Consider the following 23902-nt stretch of genomic DNA (forward strand, 5'->3'; position numbering starts at 1 on the left):
ATGGATGCTCTAGAAGGCTTGCAGCTACTCAGCTACTGCAAGGCTTAGGAAAATCTGGGAGAGAAAGGTACTTTTATTTCCCTGAACACATGGAGTCTAGACTCAGTGGCTGCGATTCTCCCCTACCTTGTGTTCTGTGCAGTCATTTATACCTCTGCAAAAGGGATGCAGAGCAGGTGTAAAAGGCTATCAGATCAGCCTAGAAGTATTTCACACCTACTGTGCACTCAGCTTGCACAGGTGGAAGTGACTAGAAAAGCTATAAAACAGTAGAGAATCAGGCCTCTTTACTCTTAATCTGCAATATCATGGAACATGAGGGGGTCAACAAGCATGTGGACAAGTTTGATCCAGTGGATATAGTGTACTTAGATTTTCAGAAAGCCTTTGACAAGGTCCCTCACCAAATGCTCTTAAGCAAAGTAAGCTGTCATGGGATCATTTTAACCAGTAATTGATTAAAGATAGGAAACAAAGGGTAGGAATAAATTATCAGTTTTCAGAATGGAGAGAGGTAAATAGTGGTGTCCCTCAGGGCTCTGTACTGGGACCAGTGCTGTTCAACATATTCATAAATGATCTGGGAAAAGGGGTAAACAGTGAGGTGGCAAAATTTGCAGGTGATACAAAACTACTCAAGACAGTTAAGACCAAAGCAGTCTGTGAAGAGTTACAAAGGGATCGCACCAAACTGGGTGACAGGGCAACAAAATGGCAGATGAAATTCAATGTTGATAAATGCAAAGTAATGCACACTGGAAACTATAATCCCAACTATACATAAAAATGTTGGGGTCTAAATTAGCTGTTACCACTCAAGAAAGAGATCTTGGAGTCATTGTGGATAGTTCTTTGAAAACATCTGCTCAGTGTGCAGTGGCAGTCAAAAAAGCTAACAGAATGTTAGGAACCACTGGGAAAGGGACAGATGATAAAACAGAAAATATCATAATGCCACTATATACATCCCTGGTACACCCATATCTTGAATACTGTGGGCAGGTCTGGTTGTCCCATCTCAAAAAAAGATATATTGGAATTGGAAAAGGTACAGAAAATAAGATTAATAAGACTGGGACTTTTCAGCTTGGAAAAGAGACGACTGAGGGGGGATATGATAGAGGTCTATAAAATCATGACGTGTTGAGAAAGTAAACAAAGTGTTATTTACTGCTTCTCATAATACAAGAACAAGGGGTCACCAAATGAAATTAATAGACAGCAGGCTTAAAACAAACAAGAAGGTATTTCTTCACACAAGTACAGTCAACCTGACGAACTTTTTGCCAGAGAATGTTGTAATGGACAAAAGTATAACTGGGATCAAGAAAGAATTAGATAAGTTCATGGAGGATAGGTCCATCAGGATATTAGCCAGGATGGGTAGGGAAGCAAAACCATGGTCTGAAGTGTACCTAACCTCTGTATGCCAGAAACTGGGAATGGGCAACAGAGGACGGATTGTTTGCCCTGGCATTGGCCACTGTCAGAAGACAGGATCTTGGGCTAGATGGACCATTGGTCTGACTCAGCATGGCCATTCTTATGTTCTTAGATTTCCCTCTTTGTCTATACAAAATATGAACCATATCAAGAGGATAACAACTTAAACAGAGTCCACTAAAACATTCAGAGCTGGGTTAGTGTCTGTATTTAAAACCCAGAAAAGTTCTGATTTTCCAGTGTTTGACCACTCATCTGGGTTCTCCAGCACACAGTTCTGACTCCAAACTACCATATTAAATGAATAGAATCTGGGTTCGTTTGCCATATATGCATAGTATATAAACTGAGCTGTAAGAAAATACTGTTGAACTGTTCAACAGCAAATATTTTCTATAACAATTCACTCAATGATGTTGTTTTCATCATTTTTTCTGTTGAAAAATGGAAAGTCCAAAACTGCAAAATTTGTAGCAAACCCCACACATTGCTCATCTTGAATTTTCGGCTTTTATAATGAAAGCCTGAAAAATTCTGTGAACATTGATATTTCCTCTGCAAATCTCCATTTTGATAAAAGCTATTTTCTGTTGGGAAAATGAGTTGACAGACAATATTGAATTAGCTCTATTGAAAAAGATGAAGAGAAATATTTGACATGAACAAATTGAGACTCTTCTTATTTTTAATTTTCCACCTTTATATTAAATTGAGTTTGGCCTGAGCCAAAATGCTGAATCTGGAAACTTCCCAACTCTACGGAGGTTTGTATTAGACTAGTTCTTTGCAACTCTTCCTAGCTCTGTAATGGGCTGATTCCAAATTCTAGATTCGCCTTTGCTTTTGTTTTGGAGCCATCCCCAATCAAACACAAAGACGAAAATCTTAGCTTAGAAAGAATTCACTTTGAATGACCTTTGGAAACTATTACTTGTCTTATGCACAGTGAAACTGTACCAGATCTCATAAGTAAATGGATAAGGATAGCTCAGGTTTTGCAGTATACCCTATACTTAAAGTGATCATATTTTCAAAATATAAAAAATAAATCAGGGCACTTTCGTGGAGTCTTTCTTTTAGAGTTCAAAATAGTCCTACATGACAAAAATACACTTAAACACAATGTGTGCTGGTGTCAGTACTGCCAGCTTCTGGCTCAAAAGTAGCTTGTGCATATTTCTCAGCCTGGAGGATTTTCCCAGTCGCTTACTGTTCTGAAGATGTCTATCATGAATGCTGAAGCTGTGTCAATACATTCACTTTGAGCAAAAGGACAGCTCTGATAGTGGCTGTACAAACACTGCTCATTACATTGAATACTCATTCCACTGGACTTTGTTTTCTTGGTAAACCCAGAGGAAATGCTACTTGGTGCAGCAATATGTGCTGAATGAACCAAAACCCCCAAAGAGTTTGATGGATGATGACAGCTGGGATATTTCAGGGGACCTAAAAGAATTCCGTGTGGCACCCAGACATCACATGTAAAACTGAGACATCCCCACTAAAACGCGAATGTTTGGTTAATTTACCTATACTGGAGTATAAAGTATCTTACAAATACCACACTAATCTTATCTATTCATCTAAGGTAAAATTGGCTGGTTTTAAGGGTGACCACTGTACAGCCCATTAGACAAAGAGAATAAATGTTAATGGACCAGATCCCCTGCTGGCATAAATCAGCATCTTTGACAGTCAACAAAGTTTAAGTGAACACCGAATCAAGCTCCAATTATAATGTGAGTTTCTTATTTGGTTTGAAACAAACATTCATTTTGAGAAAAAGAAAAACTAAATGGGGGGGCGGGATGAGAGCGAAGAAAAGCTGCTTATTTCTTGTTATCTGACCCTCCAGGATTATATTCAAATGTTTAATGAGTTGAGTAACTGGGCCCTATTTTCTATACACCAGCAAAATACCCTTCTATGCAATTAGATGGCTTCCGATTCGGAAACCTGGACCCACCCTTCTTTCACTCGTGACAGCCAGTCACGTGTGAGAAAGGTCAGTCCCGTAAAATAAATTAAATGAGCTCTAGGGTAAGGACTTAACTGAAATGGATGCCAGGCTCTCCAAACAGCAAAGGTGATGAAAAGTTCAATCAAAGTAAGATGCAAAAAAAAAAAAAGTGCTCATTAATATCTGTCTCACCAGGTCACACACACACCGCTCACCCATATGGTGGGACTGTGTACTTAATGATGTGATCAGAAGTGATATTAATGAGAGAGAACAATACAGCTCACCCTCGCTTCTCAGGTTCTGTTGTCTTATGTGCCCTGTTCATGCTCGTAAAGAAAAAAAACAAAACCCATCTCCACGAAAGCATAGAGCGCAATGGCAACACAGAGAAAGGAGCAACACATTTCTATCAGGCTACCTATGTTGATTTCATTCTATCCAGTCTCTGAGCAGCTCTTAGGGCAAGAAAACCCTGTGTTGATACCAGAGGCCCCAGTTGTGGCACACAAGGGCTGGTCAGGATTTTTTCAATGAAACTTTTTGGGGGAGAGGTTTCTCAGGTCCAGGATGGAATTTCTGGTCAAAACACAAGAGAGAAAAAGATCTGGGATGTGGGACACCCAGGTTCAAATCACTGCTCCGATTCAGAATAGGGACTTAAACTTGGGTGACCTCTATCCCAAGTGGGTGCCCTAACCACCAGGCTTCTCTCTCTACTTTATTGCAAAAGGCCTTGGGAGTGGAATGAAACCTTAAACATTACTTCAGGATGGGAAAAACCTTTCCCATGCAGCTCTAAAGCGCACTTGCTTTAAGCACGTGAGTAGTCAGTCACATTTAATTCAATGGGACTATTCCTGTGCTTAAAGTCAGGCTATATACTTAAGAACCTTGTTGATTTGGGGTCAGAGATGGGCCCAAACAAAATCCCTGGAACTAAACAGCCCCAAACATTGGGTGTGCTCAGATTCTGATCTGAACATGCTGGCTAGGACCCCCTCTATTCCTGCATATGAGGGGCTAGATGGTTGCTTGTTTTTCTTTTCCACTGAGGGGATAAGGGAGACGAGGGTGTCCCCTTGTGGCCCAACACGGACTACGCACACAGCAACTCTCGGTATGGAGGGGAGGGCCCCTCCCACAGGGCTGCTGGCGCTTGCCCAAGGCAGGTGGGCCCAGAGTGGGCAGAGCCTTAGACTCCATTCCCCAAGGCACCAGCCAGCACAGCTGAGGGAGCCTGCACAGTAGAGTGATCTGAGGCTGGCATAGACCAGGAGCAGATTGCTCCCCCCTGTGGAGGAAGGGGGGAATCGAGAAATGAACGGTGACTCTGAAAGTACCTCTACACCTACAGCAGCATGTCGGTGCAGACACTGCGTGCCCAGGGAGCCTGGGTATGAATAGCAGTGTAGACAACGAGGCACGGCTTAGACGAGTAGAGGAGAGTACCTTCAACGGCTCTCTACACGCCCACTCAGTGCCTCCTGCATCTACATTGCTTTTTTTAGCGGTGTAGTGTCCCCCTGCTGCCAGAGCCTTTCTCCGCCGCAGTGAAAGACTCTAGCACCGGGGTGGGTGGGGGAGGTGGGGGGAGACATCGGGGAAACACTCTAGTAGTTCCCCATTTCTGGAGCTTTTCCACACGGGCGCCCAGCTGCCAGAGCCTTTCACTGTCACGTGTAGCTAGGCACTGCAGTGCCAAGAGCGGATGTGGCCTGCCTTTCGCTGTGGCACATAGCCATATGTACCCTACACACCGCCGTAAGTGTAGGCAAGGTCTTGGAGCCAAGTCATGCTCTGCTCTGCTGCACTGTAACCCGGTCTCACTACACCGCAATGCCCGACACTCTGCTCAGAGTGAACAGGAAGCTGGGAATGGGCGACAGGGGATGGATCACTTGATGATTACCTGTTCTGTTCATTCCCTCTGGGACAGTTGGTATGGGCCACCGTCGGAAGACAGGATACCGGGCTAGATGGACCTTTAGTCTGACCCAGTCTGGCTGCTCTTATGTTCTTATGTAGATCCTCAGCTGAAGTTAATGCCAATTTACACAAGCTGAGGAACTGATCCATTATTACTGGTAGTGACCTAAGTCCATTCAAAGGACTTCAATCTGATCTCATGTCTACCTGTTTCACTCTCAGTTCGGTGAAGTTAGGCCAGTTTTACACCAGTGAGAGCAAGACCAGAATTAGACCCAAAGAGCTCACATTGACTAAAAAGTTTGAGCCTAATTTTTAATTTAATTTCTGCCACCAGATCTATAGCTCCACTGACATCAAGAGAGTTGTGCTGGTATAAACATTTCTCTTGTATTATATCAAATGTGGGAGGAACTGATTTTCACACACACACACACACACACCCTTACACTTTGTCTTGCCATTCGCACATATGCAAAGTGGGTGAAAATGTCCCCAGCACAGAATGTAATTTGCTAGGTGTACATGATAGAAGACGGCTGTGGAGAATCAGGCCCCGCAGCTTCCCCCTCTGAGGGGCTTGTTTTCCATTCAGATACTAATACTGCCATTCTGCACCTCTCCTCCTTGCACACGTATTAGCTGACTTACAGCTGACCACAAAAACCTCTGCCGGAAGAACCCACTTGTTGATATGATGCTACAATAAGTGAAATAATGATATAATTATCCATTTCAAGAGCCGCCGTTTTTTCTTCGTTTCCTGTTATTTATTTCTTAAGTTCTGCTCCATTTCCTCTCTCTCGACATCCTCTCTTTGCCCACAGCTTGATTAGAACAGAAGAATTTGTAATTATCTGATCACGTTTAGTTTCAACTCATTAAAATAAAAGAGGGTGCTAGCTTAGGACAAAGGTTATTACAATGCATAATTAATTGTCCGATATCATCTTAATCAACATCTTTCTGGTTTTAGCATCTTTGCATTTATTCAGAAAAGGCGGGGGAGGGTTAAAGAGAGATATTTAATCAACTATGCATGAGTCGTCAGAAACGGATTTCTGTAACGGAGGCTTCAATCAGTTATTAGGGGAGCTGAAGTGAAACAACCTTCTTCTAGGGGAGGTAGATTGTGCTAGCTTGCAGGGAACGGACTTACATGTTATTGAACAAAATATTTCAGTCACATGTTCCATCTCCGTCTGCTTAATGAATTGAAGTGTCAAGAAAATGTGAAGAGGCAGCACAGGAAAGCAGAAATGTAATTTAATGTGACATGAATCATTTGCTGGCCAAATGTACAGTATTGATGGGATTCCAGATGAACAGCTGAGATTATGGCTATTGTTACAGCAAACAGCATTTAATTTGTCTAGTGATTCAGACATTTAAAGGCAGATTATTAAAAGAACCACCGCAAAGTAAACTTGTCACAATCTTCTAGAAGACATAATTGGCAAAGCAGGAAATTTAATTACTTTCAGAAACATAACATTAAGGCATCTCTGCATCTCTAATGTTCTCGAGAAAACATATCCGACATAACTTCCTAGAAAACCGTGTGGAAACTGCATCCATTTGATAGAGATATATGTGACCATTATGCTTTGCCACCAGTTTATATTATTCCTATTCTGCTTTGAGGGGTTTTTTTCTGTATGCTATAACAATTCTGTTCTGTTGCACCTAGAATGCCTGTAAGGGGACAACTGAATTCTGATCCACACTGTCCATCCCTTTTTGAACTTATTGTGATTCATATAATGCATTGCACACACTAGACACGTCTTTCTATTTATATTGTCCAGCGCTGTAGCATCTAATTACTGAACAGGTACATTTTTATCTGCACAGCCAAGCCATATTGTTCCCGTTCCTGTGTCCAGGATCCTATTGGATTTAATCAGAGCAGGATGAGACCCATTATGCTGCTGAACTTTATCAACTTACCTCTTTAGGTATTTCCAAAGCCTTGTCTGTCTTCTCAGTTACGTATCTAAGCACAAATCTTATCTCCTTTTTTGAAGTTTATTTTCTTTTACCTTTTCTTTTACTCCATCAGTCTTTTCACCATATTCTTCTTCCTCATGTAAAACAGCCTGATGTTCAAGGCTTGAAATGCGCATACAATTGTATGGCTACTTTGGCACATGTCTAATGTTTATATATACACACAAATGCATGATGTGGAAATCAGGTATTTGCATGGGTGTTTGCAAACACCCAAGATGCATGCACACCGTATCAGGTGTTTTATAGGCACCTAAAAAAACATATGCACTCTGCTTGCATCTAATTCTGACACGGTGGCCCGTTCTGTGTGTATTGCAGAAGAAGTGCTGACTCGCCTCTCTTGTCAGAGAAAATGGAGCAGATTCTCAGATCTTGCTCACCTGGATTGTCCATCTTTCAGCACAAAACCTAAATTCAACAGTGATTGCTTCCATCACTGACATGTTTGCCCTATGCATTGTCATATCTTGGACAAAATTACTCCATTATTTCTGTTACAGATATGCCTAGTGCCCTCATTGTGCTAAGGTACTGTGCAAACAATAAGAGGCCATCTCTGTCCCGAACAGTCTAAATAGACAGGAGAGAGAAAGGGTGGGAGAGGAAACAGAGGTGAAGTGACTTGCCAATGGTAACATAGGTAGTCAGTGGCAGAGCCAGGAATATAACCCTAGTCTTCTGGGACATACGTTAGGGCCCCGAGCACTGGAGCCTGTTGACTCACTAGATGGCACATTCTGCAGGCTGCACTATTCCTGTGTGTGTCACTCTAGGTTTGAACTGGTGGTTTGACGTGACGGGAGTGATTGGTCTGTGCTCAGAGTGATTGATATTTATTTTTTTCCTGGGTTTTGGTCTTTTGCTCTGTGGCAACAGCAACTGACAGTCCTGGGTTGTTATAATAATCACAACGATGGACACAAAGCGCCTGGTTGAGGCCTGCCGTGAGTGAACACTCTAACCTGCTTTCATTCATCATCTGTTTAAAGTGAAAAGAGGAGTCTATTGGGAGGCCCACTCAACTCCCTAGAGGCTAGTGACTGAGGTCTACAGCTGTCACTGGAAATGACAGCACACGCAGCCATGGGGGTGCAGTCAGCATCCAGCTAGCCAAACATGAGTGCCCTTCTGGAATGAATCATCCTTCTCCTTATGTGTCTCCCCCACTGGCCTGTGGGTGAGTTATGCCTGAAACACAGGGATAGAACTACAGAGACCCAGAAGGCCAGTTTCAAAGGAGATGAAAATGGAGGGTGGTTGCTTACACATTGGTGAGTGTAACTTACATTGTAGGGCCAGAAAGGTGGAGCAAATCAACCTTCTGCATGAAGGTACGGAAAGGGCCCATTAAGATAAAGAGCCTGTGCCCTTGTATAGAAAGTTAAAAGCAAATGAAGGCTCACCAGAGAAACATTTGCCAGCCTCTTTTAAAACATGGCTTAGAGAATATATGAAAGGCTTGTTGCACAGCCTCATGATACAATATTGCAGGTACAATAGCATATCTTTTAAAGCAAACAATGGCAGTGTAATCTCATGTTTAGTGCAGGGGCCAGGATTGCTGGGTTCTCAGCCCGTATCTCTCACTTACTTGCCATGTGACGCTAAGCAAATCAGCTTTGCTCTGAATCACAAAAGCACTTAAGCACATATTTAAGTCCATTTCTGTTAAAGACAGCACTTTTGCAAGTGCATTGACTTAAGTGGGACTTAAGTGTGTGCTTAATATTAAGCCCATACTTAAGCACAGTCCTGGATAGGGATGTTTTCCTGCAGTGAGGCTTTAATCTTTCTCTTAGCCTCACTTTACTCATCTGTGAAATAAACCATTCTTCCCTATCCAACTCAGGGGTGTCGGCAGGCTGAGTTAATTAATATTTTCAAACCACTTTGGGATTCTTGGATAAAAGACACTGTACTATGGAAATACAAAGCTGTATTCTGTTTTATTCTTTGGCTTTCAAATTAACTTTGAAAGAATACTCTATGTTCAGATAAAAGCTGAATGGGTATAATTGTAGAGAGTCACAAAAATTCAGTATTACAGAAGAACTTACTTTGAATGATAATACTCGCCTAACAAAATTTCTGGAGTCATTTATTTAACTCCTTCCCTTTAGAGATTACCTGTAGCTTCATGTGTTCAATCAGGAATGTTTTGATTCTGAGATTAATCAAATTTAAATCTCAGTAAGTGAGTGTTTCTTTTAGGATACCTGGAAAAATGAAATATATGTCACTTCTGCCAACACTATCATGTAGTCAAAAATTCCACTGAAAATATAAATATTTTTTATTTCCCATTTTCCTTATTTTTAATATAAGCAAACTACAAAAATATACTTAAAGTGAATGTTGATAAAGACATGCAAGCAGAAGTACAAACTAATGAGGCCTAATTACTATAAACACCTACTCATGTGACTATTCTGTACTGACATAAGAAGGACCACTGGGTTGACGTTTGCAAAATTGGAACCTTAATTTGCTAGCCACCGTAACTTTGGTTGATCCTGAACTATTGTAGTTAATGGGAATTTTGCATTGACTTCTATGGTAATAGAGTTGGGCTTTTCACAAATCTTTGACTGAATACCTGCTTCTGAGAGATTCTGGACAACTCCCTTTGCCTTCTGCAGTAGTTATGGATTCTTTGCATCTTTCAGGATCAGGTCCAAAATATGATCTATATGGATATAACATCTATGCTGTCGCCTTTTATCTGTTAAAAAAGCAAACTGCTTTGAACTACTGTTTATTTTTATAGCTGATGTCAACACAATTCCTCTTTAGGTGACAAATATGAGAAACTATCCCAGGCTGAGGTGTGAGTAGAAGAGGTTTTGAAACAAACTGCTAAATTAAACAGTAATAAGTCACCAGGACCAGATGCTAGTCAGCCAAGAGTTCTGAAGGAACTCAAATATGAAATTGCAGAACTACTAACTGTGGTATGTAATTTATCGCTTAACTCAGCCTCTGTGCCAGATGACTGGAGGATAGTTAATGCAATGCCATTTTTTGTTTAAAAAATGGTTCCAGAGGTGATCTTGGCAAGTACAAGGCCAGTAAGCCTAACTTCAGTACCAGGCAAATTGGCTGAAACTATAGTAAAGAACAGAATTATCAGACTCAAAGATGAACACAATCTATTAGGGAAGAGTAAACATGGCTCTTGTAAATGAAAATCATACCTCACCAATCTATTAGAATTCTGTATGGGGGTCAACAAACATGTGAACAAGGATGATCCAGTGGATATAGTATACTTGACTTTCAGAAAGCCTTTGACAAGGTCCTTCACCAAAGGCTGTTAAGCAAAGTAAGGAGTCATGGGATAAAAGGGAAAGTCATCTCATGGATCAGTAACTGCTTAAAAGATAGGAAACAAAGTGTAGAAATAAATGGTCAGTTTTCCTAGTGGAAAGAGGTAAATAATGGGGTCCCCCAACAATCTGGGACCTGTGCTGTTCATCGTATTCATACATGATCTGAAAAAAGGGATAAGCAACAAGGTGGCAAAGTTTGCAGACAATACAAAATTACTCAAGATAGTTAAGTCCAAAGGTGACTGCAAAAGAGTTACAAAGGGAACTCATAAAACTGGGTGCCTGGGCAAGAAAATGGTAGATGAAATTCAATGTTGATAACTGCAAAGTAATGCACATTGGAAAACATAATCCAACTATACATATAAAATGATGGGGTCTAAATTAGCTGTTAGCACTCTAGAAAGAGATTTTGGTTAACCCACATCTACTGTGTGCATTTCTGGTTTCTCCATCTCAAAAAAGAGATATTAGAATTGGAAAAAGTTAAGAGAAGGACAACAAGAATGATTAGGGATATAGAACATCTTCCATATAAGGAGAGATTAAAAAGGCTGGGACCGTTCCGTTTAGAAAAGAGGTGGCTAAGAGGGATATGACAGAGGTCTGTAAAATCATTAATGGTGTGGAGAAAGTGAATATGGAAGTATTATGTACCACTTCACGTAACAGAAGAACCAGGGGTTACCGGATGAAATTAATAGGCAGCGGATTTAAAACAAACATAAAGAAGTAGTTCTTCACACAATGTAAATTGAACCTGTGTTAAAAAAAGAATTAGATACATTCATGGAGGATTAGTCCATCAATGGTTATTAGCCAAGATGGTCAGGGATGCAACCCCATTCTCTGGATGTCCCTAATCGTCTGACTGCCAGAAGCTGGATGACAGGAGATGGATCACTCAATAATTGACCTATTCTGTTCATTATATCTGAAGCATCTGGCACTGGCTGCTGTGGGAAGACAGGATACTGGGCTAGATGGACCATTGGTCTCACCCACTATGGCACTTCTTATGTTCTCAGGGATTGTGATGAAAACTTCTTTGCAAGTATTTTTATGAATGATTTCATAACATCATTTCACTGATGCTCCTGACATTTCATATTTTTGGTGTAAAATTTCATACACTCAAATTGTGGTAATATCCCTGCTATATATTCACCTGTTTTGATAGTGTCAATAATTTTGGGCAAAAATGGGCCCATTTTCACTGCAAGGGATTGATTATAAACATATAAATGTCATGAAAAGGGAACCAATTCTGAATTTGTAATGAATTTTCATAGTGCTGACCTCTCGGTCATTTAGAATTTCACTGCAAATACATCACACAGCTATAGTTGGAAGGATCATTGGTGTGATAGCAGGGAACTGGACTTAATGACTCGGGAGTTCCTTTCTAGTCCTATGTTCCTATATTCCTAACCTATCAAACTGGATAATGTATATTTGATTAAACCCAATTGGTTTCTGTGAGTGACATACTTCTACAACCTCCCAACCCCCTCTTCTGCCTCACAATTTTAACACCCTTTATTCTGCTTGAATTTGGTGTGATAGCAGTGGGCTATAAAAGCATCATACGCTTGTTTTTTAAAATGTTTCCTTGTGTGACTTAGCAAAGTAACTTCCATTGTATAAGCAAAAATTGGCAAGGACTAAGAGGCCATTGTTTATTTGTTTATGCCAACTGAATACTCAGCATAAGAGCTTTATTTTTGGTTGGTATTTAGTATTGTTCCACCTGCCTTGAAAAGAAAAAAATGTAAAGTTTTTCGATAAATGACTTGAATTCTAGATGTTGTTACCCTAACTTTATACTTTGTTGAAACAAAAGAGAATTGCCGGGGTATAAGTTAGCTTTGGGAACCATCAAAGTTAGAGCATATCTCCTTTTACTCAGGAAGCATGGACTTTCCCATTTCAGCCAAAGGAGAATGTCTACTAGCTATTACTGGAATAAAGAATGTGTCACACAAATGAGTAGTTCTGCTTCCATGCAGTAGATGCAAGTAGTCCATGCCCACACTCTGCAGTTCACGACATCATTTTGTATATAACTTCTAAATCAATAAAGTTATGTTATGCTGCCTACAGCAGCTGTACTTTAGTCAGCCTGTGTTTGTTTTGCAGGAGCAAAATGCTGTCACAAAGTAAAATCAGAACTATTACATGAGTCCATCCAACTTGCCAGTTGAAGAGTAGGATGTGATAGTAAAATTGAACCATGGGAAGGGTGAATACTAGAGCTGTGTGAATAACGGATTTTTTCCATTTTGCTGGCTGTGTCAGAAAAGGAAAATAGATATGGGCCAAACCAAAACCACTTTTTTTCAAGTTGTTGGGGAATTGAAAAGTTGGAAAAAGACCTTTTTAGATTCAAATGACAATTTTGAAACAAAGTTGTTTTGAACTGAAAAATGGAAACATTTCAATTTTGACATTTTCTAAACAAAATGTTTTAATTTTCTCAGAAATTTTGGTGTTGTTGTTGTTGTTGTTGTCTTTCACCGAAACAAATCAGTTAAACAGAGATGACTTTGCAAAATGGTTTGGTGTCACCACCTCTACATTGTTGTTTAGAAAAAGTTACGGTCATAAATTTCCACACAGAACTAGTCAATACTCATGTGTTAACCACACATGGCACAAATTGCTTGTGATTTCACTGGTTTTCTTTCCCATTTGGTGGCTGGGAGAAAAAGGGAACTCTCCTTTCATTTTATAATCAAGCAAGACCACAACTAAACATTGTATTAAATACATAGCATTTTCCTAAGATCAAAGCGGAGTTGGCTACGGTAGAGCTCTGCATATAACTGAGTTTTAGGTTCATTGGTAGCCCTGAAAAATAGTTTTAAAAATGGTTTGGTGAAACCAAAAGCAATTTTGAAGAGAACTTTCAGTAAATTGAATTACTGATTATTTATACAAAGTGGAGTGAAACACACACTACAGTACCCTAGTGATTAGCACTTTCACCTCAGGTGGGAAAAAGCAGGGATCCAGTCCTTGCTCCAAAGTGGGGATATCAATCTGGGTTTCCCACATCCCAACTGGAACCTCCCATCCTCCAGTTTTGTGAATGGCACCTACAATCCCCGTTTGACTCCAGCCCCCCAAAAATCAATGTTTCATTTTGATAATGAACCACTTTGATTTCAATGGACATTAGGAGCCTAAATACCTTTGAGGGTCTGGGCCTATGTGACCTACAGGCCTACATGTTTTTGTAGAGCCTACTAGGTGTCTATCTTCATCTTTTATACCTTTGTAAAGCAGGCCACAAGTATTTCTTATATGTAGCTTGTAGAAACTAGGCAACAAGTCTTATTTGATGGCTATGGTGCCCAACTGTTTAACCACAGGTAATCACATTGCTTTGAATCTGCTAGTGTGTGTGTGTGTATCCCATTGCCTTCTACTAGACAGAACCAAGACTGCTGAACTGTGTGTCATAAGTCCTGTAACAACAGTTAATGGAGATTTCCCTTTAGCTCAAGCATCTGCTTGTGGAGCACCATGAAGTTCTAAGTAGCCAGAGCATGCAGGACAGTGACAACTTTGAGGGCCCCGCCACAAATTTAATTCAAGGACCGAAGGCACCATTATGGTTCTCTAGTCTAACCTCCTCATAACTCAGGCCTGAAATTTCTCCCAGTGATTCCTTGTGGTTGAGCCAGATAATAGATCCTGCAGCAGGTATAACAATATTTTATCACAACGGAGAAGGGCCACAGCCACAAACTGTAGATCCAGACCTTGATCTGACTTTAAAGTTCTGGCTGTTCAGATCTAGGATTTTCATTTGAGCCCATCTACTAGGGTTGCCACCTTTCTAATTCCTGGTAACTGGACCCCCAAGGCCCCGCCCATTCTCTGCCTCTTCCTTTTGAGACCCCACCCCCTTCCCCACCTCTTCCCCCAAGGCCCTGCCCCCATTGCTCACTTCTCTTTCCGCCTCCCCCTGTTGCTCACTGGATCATCTCAAAGAGCCTGCTGCAGGTAGGAGACAGACCCAGCTGAGCAGGGGCTGGCACAAGTTAATGACCCAATGCCTCCCCCACTCCACGGTAACAGAGTTTTTGGTTCAGGTGCCATTTAGGATTACCATGTCCCTGAAAATTGGGCACCTGGCAACCCTAAATGGCACCCGGTCACAGAAGTAAAAAACCAGACTGTCCGGGTAAAAACCTGATGACTGGCAACCCTACCATCGACACATGGTGCCTATTATTTTTCACTCTTCTTTGGCTAGCTGATGTTGGATATTTTGCTGAAGTCGTCACAGACCTGGCTGCCAGCTTGTTAAATCTATATTTTTCATGGCCATGTTTGTGCATGTGATGTATGGGTTACACAGTATGTTAACTTATTATAGATTGAAGACTAAAGAACGGATTTACTTGATAGCTCGGAGCAGCTTGTTTAATTAAAGGTGTTAGAAAGGGAAGGGTTAGAGAAGAAAGCTTTGCACTTGAAAAAGGGACAGGTTTTTGTGGTTGTTTTAAACTGGCACTTGCCCAGCTGTTACTGAGAGGATGAAATCTTCAGCGAATGAAAGTTGTTTTTATGAGGACTGGGCTGGAGGGAGGGGAAGGAGGGAAATGTAATGGTCAAAGAAGGTATATCAATATATACGGCTTGTAATGACTGACAGTCAGGCTTAATACTCCGGTTACTCACTTAGCTACTGATGGATTTGGGCATCTTTTGGTTATATAGTTGCTATACATCTACACTACCCGCCTGAATCGGCGGGTAGAAATCGATCTCTCGGGGATCGAATTATCGCATCTCGTCGGGACGTGACATTCGATCCCCGAATCGGCGCTTGTACTCCACCAGGGCAGGTAGGAGTAAGTGCCGTCGACGGGGGAGCCGCGGAGGTCGATTTGCCGCTGTCCTCACAGCGGGGTAAGTCGGCTCCGATACGTTGAATTCAGCTACGCTATTCACGTAGTTAAATTTGCGTATCTTAAATCGACCCCCCCCCCCGTAGTGAGGACGTAGCCAAAGGTTGACTATGGTTAGAACAGAGGAATGGGAGTTCCATTCCTGGCTCTACCCACTGGAGTCATATATCTCAGGAGTAGGGGATTGGGATGCATGGTGCAGGCTCTGGGAGGGAGTTTGGGTGGGGGGGGGCCTGGGGTGCAGGCTCTGGGAGGGAGTTTGGGTGGGGGAGGGGGTCTGGGGTGCAGGCTCTGGGATGGAGTTTGGGTGCTGGGTGCAGGCTCTGGGCTGGGGAAGGGGGTCAGGGGCAGGAAGAGGTGGAGGGGGTGCAGGCTCTAGGAGGGAGTTTGGGGGCGGGAGGGGGTATGTGGGGAGGAGGTGGGGGTGCAGACACTGGGAGGGGGTCAGGGGATGCGGTGCTTACCTGGGGCTCCAAGGTGGGGCGGGCCGGGGGGCCTCTGCGCGCTGCTGCCCCCAGGCACCATCTCTGCAGCTTCCCATTGGCCGAAGGAGTGCTTGGGGAGGGGGCAGCGTGCGGAGGCACAGCCCCACCCTACTCCACCCCGGGGCTGCAGGGAGGGGCTGGCAGGCATGTGGAGCAAGCGTGCAGGAAGCCGCTCAGCTCCGCTGTGCTGCCAGTGGTAGGCAGGGACCCGGACCATTTTAAATAGCCCGGGGGATGCATGATGGGGTGAGCGCCCGGGGGCAGCAGGCAGGGATAGACCTGTCCCCAAAATTGCTGGAGCCCCGCAGGCCACATTGGGGAGGTTCTCGGGCCGCAGATGGCCCGTGGACCAGGACTTTGAGACCCCTGATCTAGCTCGATATCTTGGAATGACCTAAGGGCATCTCTTGTAGAAAGGCATCCAGCTTTGAGTTAGAGAGTCTTGGTGATAGAGGATTTCTCTCATGTCTTGGTAAGATGTTATAACAATTAATTAGCCACACCGTTAACATACTGCATCTTATTTCCAGTTTGAACTTTGTTGACTTCAACTTTGCAGCCACTGTGATGTCCTGGTGCACTCTGTGACTTGTATAGTGAATTACCCATGTGCAGAGTGAATGTAAAACTCTACCATTCTTCATCAGCTGTAATAGCTACACAAGGTGTAAGGCAGTTGGGCATCAGGGCTGGCTTTAGGCCGATTCCCCCGATTCCCCGGAATCGGGCCCCGCTGGTAAGAGGGCCCTGTGCCCGCGCCTAAGAGGGCCCCGCGACTTAGGCTCAAGCTGGCGGCGGTTCACTCCGGCGGCATTTCGGCGCCGGGGGTGGGAATCCACTCCGGGGTCTTCGGCAGCATTTCGGTAGTGGGGGGGGTCCTCCAGTGCCGCAGAAGACGCGGAGTGGACCGCCCGCCGCTGAAGTGCCGCTGAAGATCCGGACCACGGAATCGGGCCCCGCAGATCCTAAAGCCAGCCCTGTTGGGCATATATCCCTGGGAACCTCTCTGTGCCTCAGAATAGTCACCTGTGCAATGGGTATAATCAGGGTTAACATTATGCCAGGCTCACGCATGAGTAATTCCCTGATAGCTGATCTCCCTAGGCAGTGCTGCATAATTGCCCTTCTGCATGTGACCTTGTGGAGAATGTTCCCTGCTCTGTGTTGAGGTGAGAACCTCCTTGCCCGCAGAGTAGAGGAAATCCTTTCTCCATGGAGGCAGAGGGAGCAAAACACTAGTCCCTTCTCGGGCTCTGATCCTCCACTTCTCTGCACCTTGGGTAGCCACTGACATCAGTGCCAAGTCGGTGTAAAATGCTACCAGATCAGAACGGTTCACTCTTCCCTGGTGTAAATGACTACCCGAGGTTCAGGGAGTCAGACAATCCAGCCTTCCCTCTGACTGATACAGGCCTGTGAGCAGCATGTTGCCTGATCTATGGATTATGTATTAATTATACTGATTACTTAAGAATTCCCAGTTAACAACCTGAGGTTAGGTTCCTGTCCCAAGATCAGGCCCAGTATTAAAATTACTGGTTGGATGGGAACCTATAGGCTACAAGCAGCAGCAGGGAAGTTACCCCTGCAGAGTAGGAATTGCCCTGCGTCCCTTCCCCAGCCCATAACATGGTGCTGTGGTAAACAAATGTTTTTGTCCTTTGCCTTTTTCAGAACATGATAGTAACAATTAACCATGGGAAGCAGGAAATAATATTGTGTGTATTACAGTAGCACGTAGAGATCCAAGTTCAGGTCTCCACAGTTGCACATAAAGGCCCAAATCAAGTTCAGGTCTCCATTGTACTAGGCTGTAACAATGCATTGTAGGAGACTTCACTTGTCTTGAAGAGTTGACAATCTAAATAAACAAGAAAGGCATGGGTGGTGCATGACTCTTCCGTTTGGGGAGGCTGGGTGTGCCCGGAACATGGTCCTGCCCCAAGACCCGCCTCTGCTCAGCCTCCTCCCCCAAAAGCTCCACCAATGCTACACCCCCTGGCCTGGTTGAGCCTCTTCCCCCTGAAACCCCCCATGCCTGGCCCCTCATGCCTCTTCCCCAAGCCCCCTCCCCCCCCCGCCGCTCGCACCTCTTCGTCCCCCTCCCCCCGCCTGCTCAACTGCTCGAAAATCCGCCGGACAGCCTGTAGGCCGCTCACCCCTCGTGCGCGCCTCTGCGCCCCTTCCCCCAACCCCCCCCCCCGCCCACCACTCACGCATGCCTCTTTGCCTCCTCCCCCAGGTCCCCGCCCCCAACTGCCCACTGGCCGGCCAGCCGGCTGGCCACTCACTGCTTGTGCACGCCTCTTTTCCCACTCCCCGGAGGCCCCCATGTGGGCGGAGTGGGGACGGGAAGAGGCAGAGGGAGGATGGGGCCTCAGAGGGGAAGAGGACAAGCGGGAGTGGGGCCTCGGGGCGGAGCGCGGGCAGGGACACAGCTGGGGTGCTCTTTCAGCTATGGCGTGCTCCAAAGGTGGCAGGCTGGCTGTTCGGGGAGGCTTAGCCTCCTCTGGCCTCTTATACCCGTCGACCATGAAGAAAGGCAAACAGTGGGAGAAAGAGATACAAGATACAAATAGAAGATAGCATAGAGAGATGAAATGACTTTGCCAAGGTCACACAGGAAATCTGTGATAGAGTGAGGAACCAAGCTCACGTCTCTTAAGTCCGAGTACAATGATTTAACCAGATTTTCAAAGGTATTTAGGCACCTAAGGAGTCAGATAAGTTTATTCACATCCTCAAAATCAAGAACTTAGTACCTAGCTGGACCAGGACCATAATGAATTATTAAGACTCAGTGCGGTCTGTCTCAGAAATGACAATTGTAATATCATTGGTGAAACATTACCTAATGTTTTTGGATGGAAATATAAAGTACTGTATAAAAATAAATAAACTAAGCTCCTTTACTTTTGATCGACAGTTGATATTTCATTTCTGAATTTGTGTTGGTTCAGCCAGCGGCTTATTAGTCATTTCATGTTTTACAAAACCCTTGTTCTGTTTCAAAAAAAAAGTTGAGGACTAAATAACTGGAGTGAAAAAGAGGTTACAAAATGTTTCTTTGTTGTAAACAAGATAATGTAAGTAACAGCTTTAATGTTGCTCTGAACGAGGAATGTTCATTAAACCCTCCTGTATATTGGTTTAGTCTGAGCTACTGGGCCCAAAGTATCTTTTAATATTATATTTTTCTTCATAATGATCATGACTAACATGTTCTGCTACTTAATATTTCATTCAAGATTACAAAGTTCATTATACACACAGGAAGAGCTGGCACGCAGCATTAGACAGATTCCCAGTACTGTCAACCCCGCAAGTTTAAAAATCATGAGTCAGACACCAAAAAATCATTAAACTTAAAAAAACAAATGTGTTGTTTACTCTGGCTTCTGATTTTCTTTAATTTCTCCTGCTTCCAGTGTCAGTGCTGCCAGCACATGCAATTTTACAGTGAATAGCATGATTTTGGCCCCTACATCAATATTGTGTCCCCCCAGCTTCCATATCAGTTTGGTGCATCCCCCCCCCATCAATGGTGCATCCCCTTCAGCTCCCACAGCTGCCAGGAGGTCCCCCCTCATCTCTGCTCCTCCTGTTGCTATGGAGGCTTTTCACCCCTTATCAGACCTAAGAGGGCACTTCAAGGGATTCTTCACCCCTCCCCCAGGCCTGAGTTAGGAGGGGGAAGCTCAGCTGTAGCAGGGATCCCCTTCTCCCCCTTCCCACGCTTGTTGTTACAGGGATGGAGATTGGAGGGGAGAGGAACAGAGAGCAGGGTGACCCATTTTTCACAACAGCCAGCTCTCCTGGACTCCTTTCCCCCTCATGTTATCAGGGCCGGCTCTAGGCACCAGCGTTCCAAGCATCTGCTTGGGGCGGCACTTCTCAAGGGGCAGCAGTCTGGCCTTCTGGGGGCAGCTCTTTTCAAGGGGTGGCACTCCGGGTTTTTTTTTTTTTTTTTTTTTGGGCTGCAAAAAACCTGGGGCCGGCCCTGCATGTTATTCTCCCAGGGGATCCTACCCATCAGTTTCCTGAGGCAGTCAAAGTCTGCTTTTCTGAAGTCCAGGGTCCGTATTCTGCTGCTCTTCTTTCTTCCTTTTGTCAGGATCCTGCACTTGACCATCTCATAGTTACTGCTGCCCAGGTTCCCATCCACTTTTGCTTCCCCTACCAATTCTTCCCTGTTTGTGAGCAGCAGGTCAAGAGGAGCACGGCCTCAAGTTGGTTCCTCCAGCATTTGCACCAGGAAGTTGTCCCCAACACTCTCCAGAAACTTCCTGGATTGTCGGTGCACTGCTGTATTGCTCTCCCAGCAGATGTCAGGGTGCTAATTACTCTGCCTCCCCTCACCAAAATGGTTGTAACGTAAATAATCTGTGGGGATGATAAAGCTAAAGAGATCATAATGGTTGTCCAATACATTTATATTTCTATTGATAAACATGCCTTAGTTCTTTATAGGTACCTGAGAGGGCCTTACATTTTCAAAGAAATGCACTGAATGCATTAATGTGAAACAGAAGAGACTTTTAATGTTAAACATGCAATCTCTGTTAAAATGACATTAAGGGTCTGAGTTCAACTGACAAAAAGCAAGCAAATTCCACATTAAAGCTGCTACCCTGTCCTTAATTCATCTTGTTATGTCTACCTATGTTATTACAGTTAGGTAAACTGGCACTAAATCTTTGGCGAGCCCAGCAATACCTTGGCCCAATGAAGTGACTTACGGTTGCATTTGTGGTCGCAAGGTGGAATTTTCTTGTTTCCACAGATTAAAGTCAGACCTTTAAATGTTATGTCGTTTTCAATATTTTCTTTTTCTAAAGGTCACAGCAAGCAATTTCCAAAAAAAGATGAAGTATTTTTTCTTAAATAATCACCTGCCTTTGACAGTTTAGCTCTTTTTTTAAAATTGGGGGCTACATTGGATGCATAGATCTCACCTTTAACTGGCTACTTAGAAGACTGGAGGTTATGTTTTTTGGACTTAACTATTGATTTTAATCATTCAAATATAAGATGTGGGCAACTGTCTTTGAACACTGGACTTCCCATTATGCTGTTGGGATGTTAGAACATGAATGAAACTCCTGCAGTAAATAGCCTCAGCATACACCTGCTATCTCTGAGCAGCACACTTTGTGGAAGACTTGGATTCTCTCTACACACAGGATCGACTAACACTTATTTGTGTGGCTGGGAGTTGTGAATTCTCTTGGAGAGAAAGGGAGCTTGCTGGCCCACTCTATTCACTCCCTATCCTACATCTGTCCCAGAGGCCACAGGAGTAACCTCTAGGTAAAACTCCTAGTGGAAAAGACGAGTCTGCCCGGCCAGCCATTGGCCAATAAACAAACAAGCAAACTTTGAGTTGGAAGAACTGTTTTGCTGTCCCATGTAACCAGGAAGGATCACGGAGAACCTGTCCGTCACATTACTGAGGTGGCCCCAGTAACACTGTGGGGCTTCCCTCATTCTGTTTAGAAAGAATCAAAAGGGGATTGTAAGGCTGATGGGCCACCCCTCCTTGATCTCAGCAAGGCAGATGTCCTTGGTATGCCACAGAGACAGGAAGGATGGTCTTGTGGTTAAAGCACAGGACTGGGACTCAGGAAAAAAAAACATTTTCCATTCCTAGGTCTGCCACAGATTTCCTATATGGCCTTAAGGTCTTTGTGCTTCAGTTTCCCATCTGTGAAATGGGAATAAGAGTGATTCCTTTCACATACCTTTTGTCTTACCTTATTTAAGCTGTAAGCTTTTTGGAATGGGCAGGCTGTCTCTCATCATGTGTTTGTACAGCACCCTTGGTCTTGGTTGGGACCTCTAAGCACTACGGTAGGCTTGTCTATATGCAGAGTTAGCACATGACAAGCTAGGGTGTCAAACTAGAGCACACTAGCCTGCTGTGCATTACTGACCACATGGACCAACCACCGTGCCCTAAAAGTTCCACAGGGTGCTTTGAACTACTGTTGTTTTGGTATCAGGGTCTACATGGCAGCTTAGCACGGTGCACTCCAGATTTACATCCCAGCTTGCTGTGCACTAACTCTCTCCGTATAGACAAGCCCTAAAATACAAAAATATAGTAACACGGCTCATTGAGTTAGCTGACTGACACCAGCCAGCGAGGGAGGAAACCCCCTGCATTAAGGACTAAGGACACGACAAGCATGCAAATTCACACATGCAAAATCATAGAAATGTAGGGCTGGAAGGGAACTCAAAGGGTCATCTAGCCCATCTTCCTGTGCTGAAGCAGGACCAAGTAAGGATACCTGTGTTTAAAACCACTAAGGACAGGGATCCCACAACCTCTCTAGGTAACCTGTTCCACTGATTAACTATCCTTATCGTTAGAAAGTTAAGCACTAGACTAAGAGCAGGTCTACACTATGGAAAAGTTGATCTAAGCTACGCAATTTGAGTTACGTTAGTTAGTAACGTAACTCAAGACGACGTAGCTTAGATCTACTTACTGCAGGATCCACACTACGCTATGTCAATGGGAGATGCTCTTCTCATTCCAGTGGAGTACCGGAGTTGACGGGAGAGCAATCGGCAGTCGATTTAGCGGGTCTTCACTAAACCTGCTAAATCGATCCCCGGTGGACAAGCCCTAAAGTACATAGGGGTGTTGTGGAATCCCTGTCACTGAAGGTTTTTAAGAACAAATTAGACAAAATTCTGTCAGGGATGGTCTGGTGCACTTAATCATGCCTCAGCGTGGGTGGGTGGATGGATGGATTAGATGACCTCCTGAGGTCCCTTGTGTCCCTACATTTCTATGAATCTATGATTTCATGCAGGCATAGCCAGATGTGATTTGCCTATAGGAAGCCATAATGGAAAATAACATGCTTTTTTCCCCCTCTCTTAATATTCTTCCTTTCTCAGCCCAGTTTTTCCCAAACTCTACATACCACATCCCTCACTGAAGGCTAACCAAAACTCTTATTGCGCCATACTCAGGTAACTTAAGCAATAGCTGCAGGAGTTTTTTTTTCTAAACATTCTAAACAAATTTGTTTACCTCTGGGCTTAAGCATGAGAAATTTCAGCTCAAAGTGTCTTGGGTTTCAAAACTTATAGGCAACTGAAAACAGCCTGAGCACAAAAGGGCGTCATCAGCCATAGTCACATCATTGCTAGCTTAATGCTATAGTAACCGCCGTGTAAAAAACGGTCAAATTGATTTAAATTCAATTGAAATAATCACCTGTGGGCAGAGAACTTTTGTGCCAAATTCTACCTTGATGAAAATTAAAAGAGGTGTGTGTTAAACCCCTAGCAAATGGGGTTTTATAATGGAACTTCACTACAGTAATGCTGCAAGGTCCTGCCATATGAACACCTAAAAAAAGATCATCTGCTGTGGCGTGGTCTATGAATCCAGACCTTCCCTCTTGTTGCATGGACTGCACACAAAAACATGCAAGAAACCAACTGACATTAGTAATTAGAACCTCCTTTGCAAGAATACACTGACAGGTACCTTGGGCAGATCCAAGTCATTCCCTTCAGAAGTACGCACCCTCTTTCCCGCAAAGGCTTCAGTCCAACCTCCCATTAACTTACCCAAAGGGAAGAGCATGCCAGAGGAGCTACTCATTTTTAGTCAACACAAGTTGGGAGCTATAGGGAAATTTCTCAAATCATCTATAATGTATTTACAAACAGTGTGGGAGCAGTCTTGCAACTCATCAGGGATTCAAGGACTATAAAACACTGTCAGAATATGAACTGGAATCTCACTTTAAAGAAAACAAAAATGCAAAGCCCAAACTAGACGAATTCAGAGCA

This window comes from Terrapene carolina, unplaced genomic scaffold, assembly GCF_002925995.2.
Source record: "Terrapene carolina triunguis isolate 2854851 unplaced genomic scaffold, T_m_triunguis-2.0 Scaffold58, whole genome shotgun sequence".
Lineage (NCBI taxonomy): Eukaryota > Metazoa > Chordata > Testudines > Emydidae > Terrapene > Terrapene triunguis.